The sequence below is a fragment of the Arachis hypogaea genome, chromosome 15 (assembly GCF_003086295.3).
Source record: "Arachis hypogaea cultivar Tifrunner chromosome 15, arahy.Tifrunner.gnm2.J5K5, whole genome shotgun sequence".
Classification (NCBI taxonomy): Eukaryota; Viridiplantae; Streptophyta; class Magnoliopsida; order Fabales; family Fabaceae; genus Arachis; species Arachis hypogaea.
In genome coordinates, this window is record NC_092050.1 from 122969168 (window position 1) to 122993291 (window position 24124).

At 37.9% G+C, this 24124-nt stretch overlaps 2 non-coding genes across 2 annotated transcripts; both read left to right on the plus strand.

The window, feature by feature from the left end:
- The first annotated feature begins 11788 nt into the window (after positions 1 to 11788).
- Positions 11789 to 11896, plus strand: LOC112752585 (small nucleolar RNA R71). The gene has a single exon (XR_003177014.1). It is a non-coding gene; the product is annotated as a small nucleolar RNA R71 (small nucleolar RNA).
- Positions 11897 to 23635: 11739 nt separating this feature from the next.
- Positions 23636 to 23743, plus strand: LOC112752286 (small nucleolar RNA R71). Its single transcript, XR_003176731.1, has one exon. It is a non-coding gene; the product is annotated as a small nucleolar RNA R71 (small nucleolar RNA).
- Positions 23744 to 24124: the final 381 nt, after the last annotated feature.

The following is a 24124-nucleotide window of genomic DNA, read 5'->3' on the forward strand; positions in this document are numbered from 1 at the left end:
AGACCTAACACAACCCTCCTCCTTTATCCGGGCTTGGGATCGGCTATGTACCGCAAGTGTAACATAGGCGGAGTTACAACATACATACATACAGATAGTAAATAAGTTTTGGTAAAACAACAAAGAATTTTTAAGAAACCCCTTTTTAGGGAATTCCATTGATTAGATTTGAAACTTGTTTTTGAACTTGCTTGAAGTATCTTTTTATGGAACATAGAAAAGAGCTTGAACAAATACCAAGTGAGATTTGAGCTTTAATTGTGTGGTTGCACATTTTCAACCATAATTTTTTGTTCTTATGTGATAAACTCCTTTTATGGTTGTGATCTTATATTTGCTTTAGTCTACATGTCCTATATTTGTTGTGTTGGATTACATTTAGTATGATTGAGGCCATCTTTGTATAGCTCACTAACCCATATGGCCAACCCTTGCATCTATCTTTGTAAACCACTTTTTGAGCCTTTAATTCTCCTTTGTTCTCATTATAAGCACATCATTCATCCTAAGTGAAAAACTATTATATCCATTGATTGTATCTTTGATTAGCTTGGGTTTGAGTGTGTATGTTAATCAAGTGTGGGGGGAATTTGTGGGAAACATTGGTAGTTAGTTAGCTTTGGGTGTTCATTGAAAATATGGCAAAATGAGTAACTACTCATGCATCTATTGGTTAAAACATATGCATCTCTTTTTGTTGATAATAAGAAAAGAAAAGAAAAGAAAAGAAAAAAAAAAGAAAAAGAGAAAAAGAAAAGAAAGAGAAATGATAATAAGAATGTAAATAAGAGATGCATATGTAGTTGAATTGGAAAGAGTATGCATGAGTGAATGTGAGAAAGAGAATAAATGGGTAGTTAGGTTATTTTGTTATGTATATAGGATGATATAGGATTAGGTGGGATACTTGAGCTAATCAAAGATCCAATCTATTAGCCCACTAAACCATATTAATCATACCCTTACCTAAGTCCCATTACAACCCACAAAAGACCTCATGATATTTGCATTCATTCATCAAGTATTAGTTGATTGTTAGATGACTTGCAAATATTTAAGAAACATGATTAAAGGAGGATTGAGTGATTAAGCCCTACACACTGAGTGATTAGAGTGTAAACACATCCGTTGTGGGTTTCAATTGCTCAATTCTATGTTTCCATTGCTTATCTTGTATCTTCTTGCAAGTTGTTGAACTTAATTTTGAAAAATTTCAAATCAAATCCTTGGACATTGATTATGTTGCTATATTTTCTTGTCTTGGCCCTAAGTTCCTACTTTGGATTGATTGAGATTCTTTTGTTTATTTTTGTCAAACTCAAATAGGAATTATAGTATAGATATAGATAGTTAGTATTTAGTATAGTTGCATGCATGTAGTTAGTTGCATTAAACAAATTCCTTTCCCTCCTTATCCTTCTCCTTTGATTGTGATTAGCATGAGGACATGCTATTGTTTAAGTGTGGGAGAATTGATGAGTCCATATTTTCCGGTATATTTTGGTTTGATTTGAATGGATTTCATCATATAAACCCACATTTATTCATCCAAATAGCATGCTTTTGTATTCTCTCCCTTAATTGTGCCTAAATGTGAAAACATGCTATTTTATGCTTATTTTGATCACTTTTATCCCACTATTATGCCATTCGATGCCATGACATGTTTGTTGAGTGATTTTAGGTCCTAAAGGCAAGTTTGGCAAGGCAAAAGTGGAAGGAAGCATGTACAAAGGGAGAAAACATGAAGAAAATAAAGGAGAAGCACACATTGGAGTGTGCGTGCGCACAACCTAGTGTGCGTACGCACAAAAACCACAAAACATATGTGCGTACGCACGACAACCTGTGCGTACGCACAAGAAGAAAAGCAGCATGTGTGCGGACGCACACACCTGTGCATCCGCACACATCCCAGCACCTGACCTCATTAATGCAACTCGCTGGGGGCAATTTTTGGGCCTCCAGGGCCCAATTTTGGGACTTTCTGAAACTGATTGGGTGCTATATGAAGGAAGGCCTTACTCCATGTGAAGAGGGAGGGGAATTAGGTTTAGTTTTTATTATGTTTTTTCTTAGTTTCTAGAGAGAGAAGCTCCCCCCTCTCTCTAGAATTAGGGTTTTCTTAGTCTAATTTCTTTTAATTTCAGTATTTAATTCTTGTTTTAATGTAGTTTCATTTATGTTTCTATGCTTTCTTGTCTTTATCTTCTTCATCTCTTTTGTTATTTTCTTTTTTATGTCAATTTTTATGTTATGAACACTTTTATTATTTTAATTCCAATTAATGCAAATTTATGTTTCCATGTCATTTATTGCTTTCTCTAGTTGTTATTGTCACTTTCTTGCTTTGGTAGTTTTAGAATTTATTTTATTGTAATTTAATATTATTTTATTCTCATGCACACCAAGTATTTGATAAAATGCTTGGCTTAGTTTTCACTTAGTTTTTCTCCACTCTTGGCTTAAAATTGTTGACTTTGGTGATCCTTGAGTCATTGATGTCCATTCTTGTTTGATATATTAGAGTAGTTAGTTGATTTGGTTTCCCTTGACTCTATGTGACCCCTTAGTGTTGACATAGGACTTAGGGATTGAAATTAACTATGCCTATTTGACTTATCTTCGATGTAAGGTTGACTAAGTAGGATTTACTCTTCATAATCATCATATGTTTGTGGTCAATGGCTAGGATAGGTAGCATTAGTCCTCAATTACTTACCAAGAGGTTTCTTGCTTTTGAAGTTTTGTTGCTTTGACTTTTACTTGCTTTCATTTACTTTCTTGCATGTTAAGTTACTTTCTTGCCATTTCTTTTCCTTGCATTTAATTGCTTTAACTTTTATTGCTTTGATGTTTAAATTCTTGCATGTTTAATTTTCACACTCTTGGTTGAGAAATTGGATGTTTGGGTGGAATTGAGTTGTGGATGTCCATTCCGCATTGTGTGAGAATAGTTAATTGGTTTGGTTTCCATTGGCGCTAGTCTTTCACTAAGTAATTAGTGAGTTGACTAGGACTTATGGATTGAGATCAATTATGCTTTTGACTAATTCTCAAGGAGGATTGATTAATTTGGATTGATTCCACACAATTGCCATGTTTGTGGTCCATAACTAGGATAGGAATCCTAAACTCCCCATTTCTTACCAAGAGTTGCGATTTACATTCCTTGCATGTTTACTTGCTTTCTTGCTATTTACATCTCTTGCTCTCTCTTGCATTCACAATCCCCATGCTCTCTCTCATAGCCAATGATTATACACTTCATTGCAACTCCTAGGGAAGACGATCCGGGAGCTAAATACTCTCGGTTATTTTGTATTGACTTTATTATTTGATTGATGCTCAATTGTTGGATTTGGACTATACTTACAACAGAAAAATTTTACTTTTAGTGTGAAAATCCAAACCCCTGCATTTGGGCATCGTCAAATAGCTCTCACATCAGTTTCTAACCCTTTGGATGATGAATCTAGTGATAACTCCTCTAAAAATGAATTTGTTTTGTTTGCCAAAACCTTCAGGAAAATGGTGAAACTCAAGGAAAGAAGCAAGGGAACCAGCTCAAGGAAACAAAAGAAAGACTTCAGCAAAGTGATCTGTTACAACTGCAAAGAGTCTGGACATTTCAAATCAGATTGCCCTAAGCTAAAAAAAGGAGGAGAAGCCGAAGAAGGAAAAGAAGAAAGGACTGATGGCTTCTTGGGAGGACTTGGAAAACGACTCAGAAGATGATGAAGAATCAGAAACCATGTCCCAACCATGTCTCATGGCAGATCACGTTGAACAGGTAGTATTTCATAACCCTGACACTGAAGATCTTCATCTCATGATAGACCACCTTTCTGAAAAGATTAGATGCTTCATAAGTGAAAACCAAGATCTTGAATCACAAGTCACCATTCTTAAAGCTGAAAATGATTTTTTAAAAGAAAAATTGAGAGAAGCTGAAACTGCTGTTGATCTTGTTGAGGAAAACAAGCGGTTGAAAGCTGAAATAAAAGGCTGTAAAAAACAACATTCTGTGATTGCATATCTAAATTGTTTTGAAGAAAATGAGAAGTTGCTCAAAGAGGTAAAAAGACTTAAAGAGGACTTAGCCACCTTTGCTCAAAGTTTAGAAAATTTAAATCAATTATTGGCTAGTCAAAAACCTCTTTATGATAAAGCTGGTTTGGCATTTCATAGATTTGAAAAATTTGTTAAGAAACCTTCTTTTGCAAACATTGCATCATCTTCTAATGATGTAAGGTTTCAAAACCCAACAAGCTTTAGCAAAACAGCAACTGCAAGGTTTTCTAGATTGTGCAATCGAAATGGTCATTCTCCCATTCAATATTTGTTTATTGAAAGAATGATTGAAAACAAAGTTTGTAAAGTTGTTTGTGATTACAATGGCTTGGGACAAAAGAGATGGTTTAACATTAAAGGATCCAAAAAGATTTGGATATCTAAGGTCACTTGAGCTTATTTTGTAGGTATGCCTAGCATCCAAGCGGAAGGACAATATGTGGTACATGGATAGTGGATGCTCTAGGCATATGACCGGAAAGGCAACCTTCTTCATTAAGCTTGATGAATATTATGGAGGGTTTGTAATGGCAAAGGAAAGATAGTGGCAATAGGCAAAGTTGGTAAAAGCTTTTCTTCTTTTATAAATGATGTTCTACTTGTTGATGGGCTGAAACACAATTTACTAAGCATTAGCCAATTATGTGATCTTGGATATGAAGTTATTTTTAGAAAATTGGTTTGTTTAGTTATTTGTGAAAAAACTGGGGATATTTTGTTTGAAGCTAAAAGGTGTAACAATGTGTATGGATTGACTCTTGAAGATTTGAAAGATAAAAAAGTAACATGCTTTACATCTCTTGAATCTGAAAAATGGCTATGGCATAAGAAATTGGGTCATGCAAGCATGTATCAAATTTCTAAACTTGGTAAGAGGAATTCCAAACATTAAATTTGATAAGGATATTACTTGTGATGCTTGCCAATTATGCAAATAAGTAAAAATCTCTTTTAAACCAAAAGATGGAATTTCTACCAAGAGGCCATTAGAAATGTTGCATATTGATCTTTTTGGTCCCACAAGAACTCAAAGTTTAGGAGGTAAACACTATGGTTTGGTAGTGGTAGATGATTACTCTAGATTTGGTTGGGTACTCTTCCTTTCTCATAAGAATGATGCTTTCCATGCTTTTTCAACCCTTTGTAAGAGACTTCAAAATGAAAAAGATTTGAAAATTGCCCACTTAAGAAGTGATCATGAAAAAGAATTTGAAAATCAAGACTTCGAAAAATTTTATGATGATTTTGGAATTGCACATAACTTTTCATGCCCTAGAACTCCTCAACAAATGGGGTAGTTGAAAGAAGGAATAGAAGCCTTCAAGAGATGACTAGGGCTATTAGTACGTAAAATCGTGATCGTTCATTCCTTGGTAACGGCGTCAAAAACTTAATACGCACGTTCATAATTTTAGTTCTTTGTCATAACTTCGCAAAACTAACCAGCAAGTGCACTGGGTCGTCCAAATAATAAACCTTACGTGAGTAAGGGTCGATCCCACGGAGATTGTCGGCTTGAAGCAAGCTATGGTCACCTTGCAAATCTCAGTCAGGCGGATTCAAATGGTTATGGTAAATTGATAATTAAAATATAATTAAAATATAAAATAGGATAGAAATACTTATGTAATTCATTGGTGAGAATTTCAGATAAGCGTATAGAGATGCTTTTGTTCCTCCTGAACCTCTGCTTTTCTGCTGTCTTCATCCAATCATTCCTACTCCTTTCCATGGCAAGCTTTATGTAGGGCATCACCGTTGTCAATGGCTACTTCCCGTCCTCTCAGTGAAAATGGTCCGAAATGCGCTGTCACCGCACAGCTAATCATCTGTCGGTTCTCGATCATACTGGAATAGGATTCAGTAATCCTTTTGCGTCTGTCACTACGCCCAGCACTCGCGAGTTTGAAGCTTGTCTCAGCCATCCCTTCCCAGATCCTACTCGGAATACCACAGACAAGGTTTAGACTTTCCGGATCTCAAGAATGGCCGCCAATAATTCTAGCCTATACCACGAAGACTCTAAACGTGAATCATAAGGCTAAGAGATATGCATTCAAGCTTGTTTTCATGTAGAACGGAAGTGGTTGTCAGGCACGCGTTCATAGGTGAGAATGATGATGAGCATCATATAATCATCACATTCATCATGTTCTTGTGTACGGATGAATATCTTAGAGAAGAAATAGGCTTGAGTTGAATAGAAAAACAATAGTACTTTGCATTAATTCATGAGGAACAGCAGAGTTCCACACCTTAATCTATGGTGTGTAGAAACTCTACCATTGAAAATACATAAGTAATGAAGGTCCAGGCATGGCCAAATGGCCAGCCTCCATAAAGGTCTAAGATAGCATAAGACTGATCAAAGATGTAAATACAATAGTAAAAAGTCCTATTTATACTAAACTAGTTACTAGGGTTTACAGAAATGAGTAAATGATGCAGAAATCCACTTCCGGGCCCACTTGGTTTGTTCTTGGGCTGAGCATTGAAGCTTTCATGTGTAGAGGTCTTCCTTGGAGTTAAATGCCAGTTTGTAACCTGTTTCTGGCGTTTAACTCTGCTTTGCAACCTGTTTCTGGCGTTTAACTCCAGAATAGGGCAGAAAGCTGGCGTTGAACGCCAGTTTGCATCGTCTAAACTCGGGCAAAGTATGGATTATTATATATTTCTGGAAAGACCTGGATGTCTACTTTCCAACGCAATTGAGAACGCACTATTTGTACTTCTGTAGCTCCATAAAATCCACTTTGAGTGCAGGGAGGTCAGAATCCAACAGCTTCTGCAGTTCTTCTTCAACCTCTGAATCTGATTTTTGCTCAAGTCCTTCAATTTCAGCTAGAAATTACCTGAAATCACAGAAAAACACATAAACTCATAGTAAAGTCCAGAAATGTGAATTTTATTTAAAAACTAATAAAAATATACTAAAAACTAACTAAATCATGCTGAAAACTATGTAAAAATACTGCCAAAAAACATATAAATTATCCGCTCATCACAACACCAAACTTAAATTGTTGCTTGTCCCCAAGCAACTGAAAATTAAATAGGATAAAAAGAAGAGAACATACTATAAATTCCAAAATATCAATGAAACTTAGCTCCAATCAGATGAGCGGGACTAGTAGCTTTTTGCCTCTTGAATAGTTTTGGCATCTCACTTTATCCATTGAAGTTCAGAATGATTGGCATCTATAGGAACTTAGATTTTAGATAGTGTTATTGATTCTCCTAGTTCAGTATGTTGATTCTTGAACACAGCTACTTTATGAGTCTTGGCCGTGGCCCTAAGCACTCTGTTTTCCAGTATTACCACCAGATACATACATGCCACAGACACATAACTGGGTGAACCTTTTCAGATTGTGACTCAGCTTTGCTAAAGTCCCCAATTAGAGGTGTCCAGGGTTCTTAAGCACACTTTTTTTTGCTTTGGACCTTGACTTTAACTGCTCAGTCTCAAGTTTTCACTTGACATCTTCACGCCACGAGCACATGGTTAGGGACAGCTTGGTTTAGCCACTTAGACCAGGATTTTATTCCTTTAGGCCCTCCTATCCACTGATGCTCAAAGCTTTGGATCCTTTTTATTACCCTTGCCTTTTGGTTTTAAGGGCTATTTGCTTTTTGCTCTTGCCTTTTGGTTTAAAGAGCTTTTGGCTTTTTCTGCTTGCTTTTTCTTTTTCTTTCTTTTTTTTTCGCCATTTTTTTCTCTTCTTTTTTTTCGCAAGCTTTTGTATTCACTGCTTTTTCTTGCTTCAAGAATCAATTTTTTGATTTTTTGGATTATCAATAACATTTCTCCTTTTTCATCATTCTTTCAAGAGCCAACATATTTAACATTCATAAACAACAATATCAAAAGATATATGCACTGTTCAAGCATTCATTCAGAAAACAAAAAGTATTGTCACCACATCAAAATAATTAAACTAATTTCAAGGATGAATTCGAAATCATGTACTTCTTGTTCTTTTGTAATTAAAAGCATTTTTCATTTAAGAGAGGTGATGGATTCATAGGACATTCATAGCTTTAAGACATAGACACTTAAACACTAATGATCATTTAATAAAGACACAAACATAAATAAACATGAAGCATAGTAAACGAAAAACATGAAAATAAGAACAAGGAGATTAAGGAACGGGTCCACCTTAGTGAGGGTGGCGTCTTCCTCTTCTTGAAGAACCAATGGTGCTCTTGAGCTCCTCTATGTCTCTTCCTTGTCTTTGTTGCTCCTCCCTCATAGCTCTTTGATCTTCTCTAATCTCATGGAGGATGATGGAGTGCTCTTGGTGCTCCATCCTTAGTTGTCCCATGTTGGAACTTAATTCTCCTAGGGAAGTGTTGATTTTCTCCCAATAATTTTGTGGAGGGAAGTGCATCCCTTGAGGCATCTCAGGGATTTCATGGTGAGGAATTTCCTCATGCTCTTGTTGAGGTCCATGATATCTTGTTTGTTCCATCCTTTTTTTAGTGATGGGCTTGTCTTCATCAATGAGGATGTCTCCCTCTATGTCAATTCCAGCCGAATTGCAGAGGTGGCAAATGAGGTGAGGAAAGGCTAACCTTGCCAAAGTGGAAGACTTGTCAGCCACCTTGTAGAATTCTTGAGGTATAATCTCATGAACTTCCACTTCCTCCCCAATCATGATACTATGGATCATGATGGCCCGGTCTATAGTAACTTCAGACCGGTTACTAGTAGGAATGATTGAGCGTTGAGTAAACTCCAACCATCCTCTAGCTACAGGCTTAAGGTTCGGTCTTCTCAATTGAACCGGCTTGCCTCTTGAGTCAACTTTCCATTGAGCTCCTTCTACACATATGTCCATGAGGACTTAGTCCAACCTTTGATCAAAGTTGACCCTTCTAGTGTAGGGGCGTGCGTTTTCTTGCATCATTGGCAAGTTGAACGCCAACCTTACATTTTCCGGACTGAAATCTAAGTATTTTCCCCGAACCATGGTAAGCCAATTCTTTGGATTCGAGTTCATACTTTGATCATAGTTCCTAGTGATCCATGCATTTGCATAGAACTCTTGAACCATTAAGATCCCGACTTGTTGAATGGGGTTGGTGAGAACTTCCCAACCTCTTCTTCGGATCTCATGTCGGATCTTCGGATACTCATTCTTTTTAAGCTTGAAAGGGACCTCAGGGATCACTTTCTTCTTGGCCACAACTTTATAGAAGTGGTCTTGATGGACCTTTGAGATGAATCTCTCCATCTTCCATGATCAGAGGTGGAAGCAATTGCCTTCCCTTTTCTTTTTCTTGAGGTTTCTCTGGCCTTAGGTGCCATTAATGGTTATAGAAAAACAAAAAGCAATGCTTTTACCACAACAAACTTAAAATGTTTGCTCGTCCCCGAGAAAAAGAAGAAAGAAATAAGGAGAAGAAGAAGAAAAATAGAGGAGAGGAAGAGGGGTGTGTATTCGGCCAAGGGGAAGAAGAAAGGGTTGTGTTGTGTGAAAATGAAGAAGGAATGAGGGGTTTATATAGGAGTGGGGGGAGGTTTAGGGTTCGGCCATTAGGGTTGGGTTTGGGAGGGAAAAGAATTTGAATTTTGGAGGTAGGTGGGGTTTATGGGGAAGAGTGGAGGGATGTGAGGAGGAGAGAAGAAGAGGTGGGGTAGGTGGGGATCCTGTGGAGTCCACAGATCCAATGGGGTCAAGGACTTAACATCCCTGCTCCAATTAGGCGTGTAAAACGCCCTTAGCATGCATGTCTGGCGTTAAACGCCAGCTTGCTGCTTGTTTTTGGCGTTAAACGCCCAAATATAGCCTGTTTCTGGCGTTTAACACCAGGTTGATGCTTGTTTCTGGCGTTAAACGCCAGCTTGGTGCTTGTTTCTGACGTTAAATGCCAGACAGATGCTTGTTTCTGGCGTTTAAACGCCAGAATGCTCTTCTTCCAGGGTGTGCTGTTTTAATGCTATTTTTCATTTTGTTTTTGATTTTTCAGTAGTTTTTGTGACTTCACATGATCATCAATCTAATAAAACATGAAATAAAAATAAAAATAAAATAGATATAATTAAATAACATTGGGTTGCCTCCCAACAAGCGCTTCTTTAATGTCAATAGCTTGACAGTGAGCTCTTATGGAGCCTCACAGATAATCAGAGCAATGTTAGGACCTCCCAACACCAAACTTAGAGTTTGACTGTGGGGGCTTTGGTTGACTCTGCAGTGAGAGAAGCTTTTCATGCTTCCTCTCCATGGTTACAGAAGGAGAACCTTGAGTCTTAAACACAAGGTAGTCCTCATTCAGTTGAAGGACCAACTCTCCTCTGTCCACATCAATCACAGCTTTTGTTGTGGCTTGGAAGGGTCTTCCAAGGATGATGGATTCATCCTCATCCTTCCCAGTGTCTAGGATTATGAAGTCAGCAGGGATGTAAAGGCCTTCAACCTTTACTAACACGTCCTCTACTTGTCCATAAGCCTGTTTTCTTGAGTTGTCTGCCATTTCTAATGAGATTCTGGCAGTTTGCACCTCAAATATCCCAAGTTTCTCCATTACAGAGAGTGTCATTAAGTTTATTCCTGACCCCAGGTCACACAGAGCCTTCTCAAAGGTCATGATGCCTATGTTACAGGGAATTAGAAATTTACCAGGGTCCTGTTTCTTTTGAGGTAGAGTTTGCTAAACTAAGGCATTTAGTTCCTTGATGAGCAATGGAGGTTCATCCTCCCAAGTCTCATTACCAAATATTGAGCAACATGCTCTTCAGCAATGTCTTCATCTTCTTCAGAAGATGAATAGTCATCAGAACTCATGAATGGTAAAAGGAGGTTCAATAGAATCTCTATGGTCTCTAGATGAGCCTCAAATTCCTTTGGTTCCTCAAAGGGAAACTCCTTATTGGTCAGTGAACATCCCAGGAGGTCTTCCTCACTAGGATTCACGTCTTCCTCCTCCTCTTTGGGTTCGGCCACACCAAGTAAGGAATAGCCTTGCACTCTCTTTTTGGATTCTCCTCAGTATTGCTTGGGAGAGTACTAGGAGGGGTTTCAGTGACTCTTTTACTCAGCTGGCCCACTTGTGCCTCCAAATTTCTAATGGAGGACCTTATTTCATTCATGAAACTTAAAGTGGCCTTAGATAGATCAGAAACTATATTTGCTAAGCTAGATGGATTCTGCTCAGAATTCTCTGTCTGTTGCTGAGTGGATGATAGAAAAGGCTTGCTATTGCTAAACTTATTTCTTCCACTATTACTAAAGCCTTGTTGAGGCTTTTGTTGATCCTTCCATGAGAAATTTGGATGATTTCTCCATGAGGGATTATAGGTATTCCCATAAGGTTCCCCCATGTAATTCACCTCTGCTATTGCAGGGTTCTCAGGATCATAAGCTTCTTCTTCAGAAGATGCCTCTTGAGTACTGTTGGATGCAGCTTGCAATCCATTCATATTCTGAGAAATCATATTGACTTGCTGAGTCAATATTTTATTCTGAGCCAATATGGCATTCAGAGTATCAATTTCAAGAACTCCCTTCCTCTGAGGCATCCCATTACTCACAGGATTCCTTTCAGAAGTGTACATGAACTGGTTATTTGCAACCATGTCAATGAGTTCCTGAGCTTCTGAAGGCATTTTCTTTAGGTGAATGGATCCACCTGCAGAATGGTCCAATGATATCTTTGATAATTCAGACAGACCATCATAGAATATATCCAGGATGGACCATTCTGAAAGCATGTCAGAAGGACACTTTTTGGTCAGTTACTTATATCTCTCCCAAGCTTCATAGAGGGATTCACCTTCTTTTTGTTTGAAGGTTTGAACATCCACTCTAAGCTTGCTAAGCTTTTGAGGAGGAAAGAAATTGGCTAAGAAAGTCGTGACCAGCTTATCCCAAGAGTTCATGCTATCTTTAGGTTGAGAGTCCAACTATATTCTAGCTCTGTCTCTTACAGCAAACGGGAAAAGCATAAGCCTGTAGACTTCGGGATCAACCCCATTGGTCTTAACAGTATCACAGATTTGCAAGAATTCAGTTAAAAACTGAAAAGGATCTTCTGATGGAAGTCCATGAAACTTGCAATTCTGTTGCATCAGAGAAACTAATTGAGGCTTTAGCTCAAAATTGTTTGCTCCAATGTTAGGGATTGAGATGCTTCTTCCATGTAAATTGGAATTTGGTGCAGTAAAGTCACCAAGCATCTTCCTTGCATTGTTATTATTTTCGGCCATGTCTCCTTCTTTTTCGAAAATTTCTGTTAGATTTTCTCTAGAGAGTTGTGCTTTAGCTTCCCTTAGCTTCCTCTTCAGAGTCCTTTCAGGTTCAGGATCAGCTTCAACAAGAATGTTCTTATCCTTGTTCCTGCTCATATGAAAAAGAGGAGAACACAAAAGAAAATATGGAATCCTCTATGTCACAATATAGAGATTCCTTATGTAAGTATAAGAAGAGAAGAATAGAAGAGGAAAAATATGAGAATTCAAACACAGAAGGGAAGAGTGGGTTCGAATTTTTGAGTGAAAGAGGGGTGTGAGCAGATAAATAAATAATTAGAAGGAGATGAGAGAGGGAAGAATTCGAAAATTAAATAAATAAAATAAGAATATTTTTGTTTTTGTTTTTAATTTAAAATTAAAGTTAAAATTCGAAAGTTTTAAAAAGAAAAATGAAATTAAATTAAATTAGAATTTAAAACAAATAGTTAATTAAAACAAATTTTTTAGAAAGGTGTTAGTAATTTTTGAAAATTGGAGAGAGAAAAGTAGTTAGGTGGTTTTGGAAAAGATATGATTGAAACAATTAGATAGGATTAATTTGAAAAAGATTTAAAAATCAATTTGAAAACATAAGAGGTTAGAAAAGATTTTGAAATTGATTTTGAAAAAGATGTGATTGACATTTATTTTGAAAAAGTTTTGAAAAAGAAATTTAAAAAGATTTGATTTTGAAAATTAAAGTTGGTTACTTGACTAACAAGAAACAAAAAGATATGATTTTAAAATTTAAAGATTGAACCTTTCTTAATAGGCAAGTAACAAACTTTAAAATTTTTGAATCAATCACATTAATTGTTAGTAAAGATTTTGAAATTATGAAACAAAATAAGAAAAAGATTTTTGAAAATCAATTTGAAATTTTCGAACATATGAAAGAAAAAATGAAAAAGATTTGATTTTTGAAAAAGATTTGAAAAAGATAGGATTTTTAAATTGAAAATTTGATTTGACTCATAAGAAACAACTAGATTTTAAAAATTTTTGAAAAAGTCAACTCAAATTTTCGAATTTTATGGGATGAAAAAGGAAAAGATATTTTTTTTATTTTTGAATGTTTAATGAAGAAAGAGGAAAACAACCAAAAGACTTAAACATGAAAATTATGAATCAAAACACACAATGCATGCAAGAACACTTTGAATGTCAAGATGAACACCAAGAACACTTTGAACGTCAAGATGAACACCAAGAACTTATTTTTGAATTTTTTTAGAAAAGAAAAACATGCAAGACACCAAACATAGAAATTTTCAAACTTTAGACAATATGAATGCAAGAATGCATATGAAAAACAAGATGCAACATACAACAAGAAAATATGAATATCAAACAAGAGGATTCATCAAGAAAAACTTGAAGATCGTGAAGAATGCAATGCATGAATTTTTGAAAAATGCAAGAAAGAGATAAACATGCAATTGACACCAAACTTATGACTTGAAACTAGATTCAAGCAAGAAACATCAAATTATTTTTGGTTTTATGATTTTATAAAAAAAAATTTGTATTTTTTTTCAAAAATTAATTGGAAAAAGAAAATTAAGGATTTCAAAATTTTTAATGAGAATTCCAGGAATCATGCAATGTTAGTCTAAAGCTTCGGTCCAGGAATTAGACATGGCTCACTAGCCAGCCAAGCTTTCAGTGAAAGCTCCGGTCCAACACACTAGACATGGCCAATGGCCAGCCAAGCTTCAGATGATACAAATCAGGCATATAACAGCTGATTAGATGAGAGTCCAAGGGCTCTTGCCATGATAGGTGGAAGCCTCAGTCCAAAAATTTAGACATGGCTTGACAGCCAGCCAGGCTTCAACAAATCATGAAGAAACTCTAGAATTCATTCTTAAAAATTCTGAAGAACATAGAATAATTTATTTGTATTAAATATTTTTTTTGAAAATTTTTTCGAAAATAAAAATAATAAAAACAAAAAGCTTAAAATTAAAATAAAATTACCTAATCTGAGCAACAAGATGAACCGTCAGTTGTCCAAACTCGAACAATCTCCGGCAACGGCGCCAAAAACTTGGTATGCAAAATCGTGATCGTTCATTCCTTGGTAACGGCGTCAAAAACTTAATACGCATGTTCATAATTTTAGTTCTTTGTCACAACTTCGCACAACTAACCAGCAAGTGCACTGGGTCGTCCAAGTAATAAACCTTACGTGAGTAAGGGTCGATCCCACGGAGATTGTCGCCTTGAAGCAAGCTATGATCACCTTGCAAATCTCAGTCAAGCGGATTCAAATGGTTATGGTGAATTGATAATTAAAATATAATTAAAATATAAAATAGGATAGAAATACTTATGTAATTCATTGGTGAGAATTTCAGATAAGCGTATAGAGATGCTTTTGTTCCTCCTAAACCTCTGCTTTCCTGCTATCTTCATCCAATCATTCCTACTCCTTTCCATGGCAAGCTTTATGTAGGGCATCACCGTTGTCAATGGCTACTTCCCGTCCTCTCAGTGAAAATGGTCCAAAATGCGCTGTCACCGCACGGCTAATCATCTGTTGGTTCTCGATCATACTGGAATAGGATACAGTAATCCTTTTGCGTCTGTCACTATGCCCAGCACTCGCGAGTTTGAAGCTCGTCACAGCCATCCCTTCCCAGATCCTACTCGAAATACCACAGACAAGGTTTAGACTTTCCGGATCTCAAGAATTGCCGCCAATAATTCTAGCCTATACCACGAAGACTCTGATCGTGAATCAGAAGGCTAAGAGATATGCATTCAAGCTTGTTTTCATGTAGAACGGAAGTGGTTGTCAGGCACGCGTTCATAGGTGAGAATGATGATGAGCGTCACATAATCATCACATTCATCATGTTCTTGTGTGTGAATGAATATCTTAGAGAAGAAATAGGCTTGAGTTGAATAGAAAAACAATAGTACTTTGCATTAATTCATGAGGAACAGCAGAGCTCCACACCTTAATCTATGGTGTGTAGAAACTCTACCGTTGAAAATACATAAGTGATGAAGGTCCAGGCATGGCCGAATGGCCAGCCTCCATAAAGGTCTAAGATAGCATAAGACTGATCAAAGATGTAAATACAATAGTAAAAAGTCCTATTTATACCAAACTAGTTACTAGGGTTTACAGAAATGAGTAAATGATGCAGAAATCCACTTCCGGGTCCACTTGGTGTGTGTTTGGGCTGAGAATTGAAGCTTTCACGTGTAGAGGTCTTTCTTGGAGTTAAACGCCAGTTTGTAACCTGTTTCTGGCATTTAACTCTGCTTTGCAACCTGTTTCTGGCGTTTAACTCCAGAATAGGGCAAAAATCTGGCGTTGAACGCCAGTTTGCATCGTCTAAACTCAGACAAAATATGGACTATTATATATTGCTGAAAAGCCCTGGATGTCTACTTTCCAACGCAATTGATAGCGCGCCATTTGGACTCCTGTAGCTCCAGAAAATCCACTTTGAGTGCAGGGAGGTCAGAATCCAACAGCATCTGCAGTTCTTCTTCAACCTCTGAATCTGATTGTTGCTCAAGTCTCTCAATTTCAACCAGAAATTACCTAAAATTACAGACAAACACACAAACTCATAGTAAAGTCCAGAAATGTGAATTTTATTTAAAAACTAATAAAATATACTAAAAACTAACTAAATCATACTGAAAACTATGTAAAAACACTGCCAAAAGCGTATAAATTATCCGCTCATCAGCTATGCTTTGTGAAAATGATGTTCCAAAATTTTTGTGGGCTGAAGCTGTAAATACAGCTTGTTATATTTTGAATAGGACCGTCATTAGAAAGGGTTTAAAGAAAACACCTTATGAGCTATGGAAAGGAACCCCACCAAATCTTAAGTATTTCCACATTTTTGGATGCAAATGCTTTGTACTTAACAATAAAGAAAATCTAGGCAAATTTGATCCAAAATCCTATGAAAGAATATTTGTTAGATAATCTACCACTAGCAAAGCATTTAGAGTTTACCTCAAAGAACATAGAACCATAGAGGAATCCATGCATGTATCCTTTTGTGATACTAATTCAATTCCCAGTGCCCCTTTAGATGATGATACAGGTAGTGAAGCAGAAACAAGCCATCAACCAAGTCAAGAAAATCTCAATGCTATCCCAAGTGAAGAATCTGTCTGTCCAGTTTTGTCTCATCAGGATGGAGGAGATATTTCAGTTTTGTCTCCTGAGCCAATAAGAGATTCCGGAACAGACCAGATTACTGAAGCTCATCAAAGCTCAACCGTACTCTGAAAACCTAGAGAATAGAAGTCCATGAAGGGTTATCCGCATGATTTTATCATTGGTGATCCCTCCCAAGGTGTTTCAACAAGATCCTCAACCAAGAAGCAATCCGAACAAAGCAATTTTGCTTTCTTGTCTCAAATGGAGCCTAACAATGTGAAGCAAGCTCTTGAAAACCCCTCTTGGATCAAAGCCATACAAGAAGAGCTAGCTCAATTTGACAAGAATGAGGTTTGGACACTAGCCTCATCCGAATGGTAAGAAGGTAACGGGTACTAAGTGGGTTTTCAAAAATAAATTGGGTGATGATGGTAAAGTTGTTCGTAACAAGGCTAGATTAGTGGCCCAAGGTTATGATCAAGAAGAGGGTATTGATTTTGATGAGTCTTTTGCTCCGTTAGCAAGAATGGAAGCAATTAGGTTACTTCTTGCCTATGCCGCCCATAAAGGTTTTAAAATGTTCCAAATGGATGTCAAATGTGCTTTCCTTAATGGCTTTATAGATAGAGAAGTGTTTGTGGCACAATGCTGCGGGGAAATCGTGATCATTCATTCCTTGGTAACGCCGCTAAAGACTTAATACGCACGTTCATAATCTTAATTCTTTGTCACAACTTCGCACAACTAACCAGCAAGTGCACTGGGTCATCCAAGTAATAAACCTTACGTGAGTAAGGGTCGATCCCACGAAGATTGTCGGCTTAAAGCAAGCTATGGTCATCTTGCAAATCTCAGTCAGGCAGATTCAAATGGTTATGGTGAATTGATAATTAAAATATAATTAAAATATAAAATAGGATAGAGATACTTATGTAATTCATTGGTGAGAGTTTCAGATAAGCGTATAGAGATGCTTTTGTTCCTCCTAAACCTCTGCTTTCCTGCTGTCTTCATCCAATCATACATACTCCTTTCCATGGCAAGCTGTATGTAGAGCATCACCGTCGTCAATGGCTACATCCCGTCCTCTCAATGAAAATGGTCTAAAATGCGCTGTCACCGCACGGGTATTCATCTGTCGGTTCTCGATCATACTGGAATATGATTCAGTAATTCTTTTGCGTCTGTCACTACGCCCAGCACTCGCGAGTTTGAAGCTCGTCACAGCCATCCCTTCCCAGATCCTATTCGGAATACCACAGACAAGGTTTAGACTTTTTGGATCTCAAGAATGGCCGCCAATATGCTAGCCTATACCACGAAGACTCTGATCTCACGATCAGAAGGCTAAGAGATACACATTCAAGCTTGTTTATATGTAGAACGGAAGTGTTTGTCAGGCACGCGTTCATAAGTGAGAATGATGATGAGCGTCACATAATCATCACATTCATCATGTTCTTATGTGCGAATGAATATCTTAGAGAAGAAATAGGCTTGAATTGAATAGAAAAACAATAGTACTTTGCATTAATTCGTGAGGAACAGCAGAGCTCCACACCTTAATCTATGGTGTGTAGAAACTCTACCGTTGAAAATACATAAGTGATGAAGGTCCAGGCATGGCCGAATGGCCAGCCCCCTAAACGTGATCAAAGGATCAAAAGATAATCCAAAAGATCTAAAAATAATAGTAAAAAGTTCTATTTATACTAAACTAGTTACTAGGGTTTACAGATATAAGTAAATGATGTAGAAATCCACTTCCGGGCCCACTTGGTGTGTGCTTGGGCTGAGCATTGAAGCTTTCACGTGTAGAGGTCTTCCTTCGAGTTAAACGCCAGTTTGTAACCCGTTTCTGGCGTTTAACTCTGCTTTGCAGCCTGTTTCTGACTCTAGAATAGGGCAGAGAGCTGGCGTTGAACGCCAGGTTGCATCGTCTAAACTCGGGCAAAATATGGACTATTATATATTGATGGATAGCCCTAGATGTCTACTTTCCAACGCAATTGAGAGCGCGCCATTTGAACTCCTTTAACTCCAGAAAATCCACTTTGAGTGCAGAGAGGTCAGAATCCAACAGCATCTGCAGTCCTTCTTCAGCCTCTGAATCAGATTTTTGCTCAAGTCCCTCAATTTCAGCCAGAAAATACCTGAAATCACAAAAAAACACACAAACTCATAGTAAAGTCCAGATATGTGATTTTTTATTAAAAACTAATAAAAATATACTAAAAAGTAACTAAATCATACTAAAAACTATGTAAAAATAATGCCAAAAAGCGTATAAATTATCCGCTCATCACAACACCAAACTTAAATTGTTGCTTGTCCCCAAGCAACTGAAAATCAAATAGGATAAAAAGAAGAGAATATACTATAAATTCCAAAATATCAATGAAACTTAGCTCCAATCAGATGAGCGGGACTAGTAGCTTTTTGCCTCTTGAATAGTTTTGGCATCTCACTTTATCCATTGAAGTTCAGAATGATTGGCATCTATAGGAACTTAGATTTTAGATAGTGTTATTGATTCTCCTAGTTTAGTATGTTGATTCTTGAACACAGCTACTTTATGAGTCTTGGCCGTGGCCCTAAGCACTTTGTTTTCCAGTATTACCACCGGATACATAAATGCCACAGACACATAACTGGGTGAACCTTTTCAGATTGTGACTCAGCTTTGCTAGAGTCCCCAATTAGAGGTGTCCAGGGTTCTTAAGCACACTCTTCTTTTTGCTTTGGACCTCGACTTTAACCGCTCAGTCTCAAGTTTTCACTTGACACCTTCACGCCACAAGCACATGGTTAGGGACAGCTTGGTTTAGCCGCTTAGGCCAGGATTTTATTCCTTTAGGCCCTTCTATCCCTTAATGCTCAAAGCCTTGGATCCTTTTTACCCTTGCCTTTTGGTTTTAAGGGTTATTGTCTTTTTGCTCTTGCCTTTTAGTTTAAAGAGCTTTTGGCTTTTTCTGCTTGCTTTTTCTTTTTCTTTTTCTTATTTTTTTGCCATTTTTTTCTTCTTTTTTTTTCGCAAGCTTTTGTATTCACTGCTTTTTCTTGCTTCAAAAATCAATTTTATGATTTTTCAGATTATCAATAACATTTCTCCTTTTTCATCATTCTTTCAAGAGCCAACATATTTAACATTCATAAACCTCAATATCAAAAGACATATGCACTGTTCAAGAATTCATTCAGAAAACAAAAAGTATTGTCACCATATCAAAATAATTAAACCAATTTCAAGGATGAATTCAAAACCATGTACTTCTTGTTCTTTTATTTTTAGAACAGTTTTCATTTAAGAGAGGTGATGGATTCATAGGACATTCATAGCTTTAAGACATAGACACTTAAACACTAATGATCATGTAATAAAGACACAAACATAAATAAACATGAAGCATAGTAAACGAAAAACATGAAAATAAGAACAAGGAGATTAAGGAACGGGTCCACCTTAGTGAGGGTGGCGTCTTCCTCTTCTTGAAGAACCAATGGTGCTCTTGAGCTCCTCTATGTCTCTTCCTTGTCTTTGTTGCTCCTCCCTCATAGCACTTTGATCTTCTCTAATCTCATGGAGGGTGATGGAGTGCTCTTGGTGCTCCATCCTTAGTTGTCCCATGTTGGAGCTTAATTCTCCTAGGGAAGTGTTGATTTGCTCCCAATAGTTTTGTGGATGGAAGTGCATCCCTTGAGGCATCTCAGGGATTTCATGGTGAGGAATTTCCTCATGCTCTTGTTGAGGTCCATGATCTCTTGTTTGCTCCATCCTTTTCTTAGTGATGGGCTTGTCCTTTTCAATGAGGATGTCTCCCTCTATGTCAATTCCAGCCGAATTGCAGAGGTGACAAATGAAGTGAGGAAAGGCTAACCTTGCCAAAGTGGAGGACTTGTCAGCCACCTTGTAGAGTTCTTGAGGTATAATCTCATGAACTTCCACTTCCTCCCCAATCATGATACTATGGATCATGATGGCCCGGTCTATAGTAACTTCAGACCGGTTACTAGTAGGAATGATTGAGCGTTGAGTAAACTCCAACCATCCTCTAGCTACAGGCTTAAGGTCCGGTCTTCTCAATTGAACCGGCTTGCCTCTTGAGTCAACTTTCCATTGAGCTCCTTCTACACATATGTCCATGAGGACTTGGTCCAACCTTTGATCAAAGTTGACCCTTCTAGTGTAGGGGCGTGCGTTTTCTTCCATCATTGGCAAGTTGAACGCCAGCCTTACATTTTCCGGACTGAAATCTAAGTATTTTCCCCGAACCATGGTAAGCCAATGCTTTAGATTCGGGTTCACACTTTGATCATGGTTCCTAGTGATCCATGCGGTTGCATAGAACTCTTGAACCATTAAGATCCCGACTTGTTGAATAGGGTTGGTGAGAACTTCCCAACCTCTTCTTCGGATCTCATGTTGGATCTTCGGATACTCATTCTTTTTTAGCTTGAAAGGAACCTCAGGGATCACTTTCTTCTTGGCCGCAACTTCATAGAAGTGGTCTTGATGGACCTTTGAGATGAATCTCTCCATCTTCCATGACTCAGAGGTGGAAGCAATTGCCTTCCCTTTCCTCTTTCTTGAGGTTTCTCTTGTCTTAGGTGCCATTGATGGTTATGGAAAAACAAAAAGCTATGCTTTTACCACACCAAACTTAAAATGTTTGCTCGTCCCCGAGCAAAAGAAGAAGAAAGAAAGAAGGAGAAGAAGAAGAAGAATGGAGGAGAGGGAGAGAGGTGTGTATTTGGCCAAGGGGGAGAAGAAAGGGTTGTGTTGTGAGAAAATGAAGAAGAAAAGAGGGGTTTATATAGGAGTGGGGGAGGGTTTAGGGTTCGGCCATTAGGGTTGGGTTTGGGAGGGAAAAGAGTTTTAATTTTGGAGGTAGGTGGGGTTTTTTTTTTTTTTTTTGGGAAGAGAGGATGGATATGAATGGTGAAGAGGTGATGAGAAAGAGTGATTGAGTTGATTGGTGAAGGGTATTTGTGGAAGAGAGTTATGAAAAGGTGTGAAGAGGAGAGAAGAAAAGGTGGGGATCCTGTGGGGTCAAGGACTTAACATCCCTGCTCCAATTAGGCGTGTAAAACGCCTTTAGTATGCATGTCTGGCGTTAAACGCCAGCTTGCTACTTGTTTCTGGCGTTTAACGCCACTTCCATGCTCTGTTCTGGCGTTAAACGCCAGTCTAGTGCTTGTTTCTGGCCTTTAACGCCAGCTTGATGTTTCTTTCTGGCGTTAAACGCCAGTTTGATGCTCCTTACTGGCGTTTAAATGCCAGTAAGTTCTTCCTCCAGGGTGAGCTATTTTTAAATCTATTTTTCATTCTGTTTTTGATTTTTCAGTAGTTTTTGTGACTCCACATGATCATCAACCTAAAAAAAACATAAAATAACAATAGAAAATAAATAGATATAATTAAATAACATTGGGTTGCCTCCCAACAAGCCCTTCTTTAATGTCAATAGCTTAACAGTGAGCTCTCATGTTGCCTCACAGATGTTCAGAGCATTGTTGGAACCTCCCAACACCAAACTTAGAGTTTGAATGTGGGGGTTCAAGACTAAACTTAGAGTTTGGTTGTGGCCTCCCAACACCAAACTTAAAGTTTGACTGTGGGGGCTTTGGTTGACTCTGCAGTGAGAGAAGCTTTTCATGCTTACTCTCCATGGTTACAGAAAGAGATCCTTGAGTTTTAAACACAAGGTTGTCCTCATTCAGTTGAAGGAACAATTCTCCTCTGTCCACATCAATCACAGCTTTTGCTGTGGCTAGGAAAGGTCTTCCAAGGATGATGGATTCATCCTCATCCTTCCCAGTGTCTAGGATTATGAAATTAGCAGGGATGTAAAGGCCTTCAACCTTTACTAAAACGTCCTCTACTAATCCATAAGCCTGTTTTCTTGAGTTGTCTGCCATCTCTAATGAGATTCTGGCAGCTTGCACCTCAAAGATCCCAAGTTTCTCCATTACAGACAGTGGCATAAGGTTAATGCCTGACCCCAGGTCACACAGAGCCTTTTCAAAGGTCATGGTGCCTATGTTACAGGGTATTAAGAATTTACCAGGATCATGTTCTTTTGAGGTAATTTTTGCCTATCCAATGTATTTAGTTCATTGGTGAGCAAGGGAGGTTCATCTTCCTAAGTCTCATTACCAAATAATTTGGTATTCAGCTTCAGGATTGCACCAAGGTATTTAGCAACTTGCTCTTCAGTAATGTCTTCATCCTCTTTAGAGGATGAATACTCATCAGAGCTCATGAAGGGCAAAAGGAGGTTCAATGGAATCTCTATGGTCTCTAGATGAGCCTTAGATTCCTTTGGTTCCTCAAAGGGAAACTCCTTATTGGTCACTGAGCGTCCCAGGAGGTCTTCCTCACTAGGATTCACGTCCTCCTCCTCCTCTCTGGGTTCGGCCACACCAAGTAAGGTACTGGCCTTGCACTCTCTTTTTGGATTCTCTTCTGTATTGCTTGGGAGAGTACTAGGAGGGATTTCAGTGACTCTTTTACTCAGCTAGCCCACTTGTGCCTCCAAATTTCTAATGGAGGACCTTGTTTCATTCATGAAACTTAAAGTGGCCTTAGATAGATCAGATACTATATTTGCTAAGCTAGATGGATTCTGCTCAGAATTCTCTGTCTGTTGCTGAGTGGATGATGGAAAAGGCTTGCTATTGCTAAACCTGTTTCTTCTTCCATTATTAAAGCCTTATTGAGACTTTTGTTGATCCTTCCATGAGAAATTTGGATGATTTCTCCATGAGGGATTATAGGTATTCCCATAGGGTTCTCCCATGTAATTCACCTCTGCTATTGCAGGGTTCTCAGGATCATAAGCTTCTTCTTCAGAAGATGCCTCTTGAGTACTGTTGGATGCAGCTTGCAATCCATTCAGACTCTGAGAAATCATATTGACTTGCTGAGTCAATATTTTATTCTGAGTTAATATGGCATTCAGAGTATCAATTTCAAGGACTCCCTTCCTTTGAGGCGTCCCATTACTCACAGGATTCCTTTCAGAAGTGTACATGAACTGGTTATTTGCAACCATGTCAATGAGTTCTTAAGCTTCTGCAGGTATTTTCTTTAGGTGAATGGATCCACCTGCAGAATGGTCCAATGACATCTTTGATAATTCAGACAGACCATCATAGAATATATCCAAGATGGTCCATTCTGAAAGCATGTCAGAAGGACACTTTTTGGTCAGTTACTTATATCTCTCCCAAGCTTCATAGAGGGATTCACCTTCTTTCTGTTTGAAGGTTTGAACATCCACTCTAAGTTTGCTAAGCTTTTGAGAAGGAAAGAACTTGGCTAAGAAAGCCGTGACCAGCTTATCCCAAGAGTTCAGGATATCTTTAAGTTGAGAGTCTAACCATATTCTAGCTCTATCTCTTACAACAAACAGGAAAATCATAAGCCTGTAGACCTCGGAGTCAACCCCATTGGTCTTAACAGTATCACAGATCTGCAAGAATTCAGTTAAGAACTGAAAAGGATCTTCAGATGGAAGTCCATGAAACTTACAGTTCTGTTGCATCAGAGAAATTAATTGAGGCTTTAGCTCAAAATTGTTTGCTCCAATGGCAGGGATTGAGATGCTTCTTCCATGTAAATTGGAAGTTGGTGCAGTAAAGTCACCAAGCATCTTCCTTGCATTGTTATT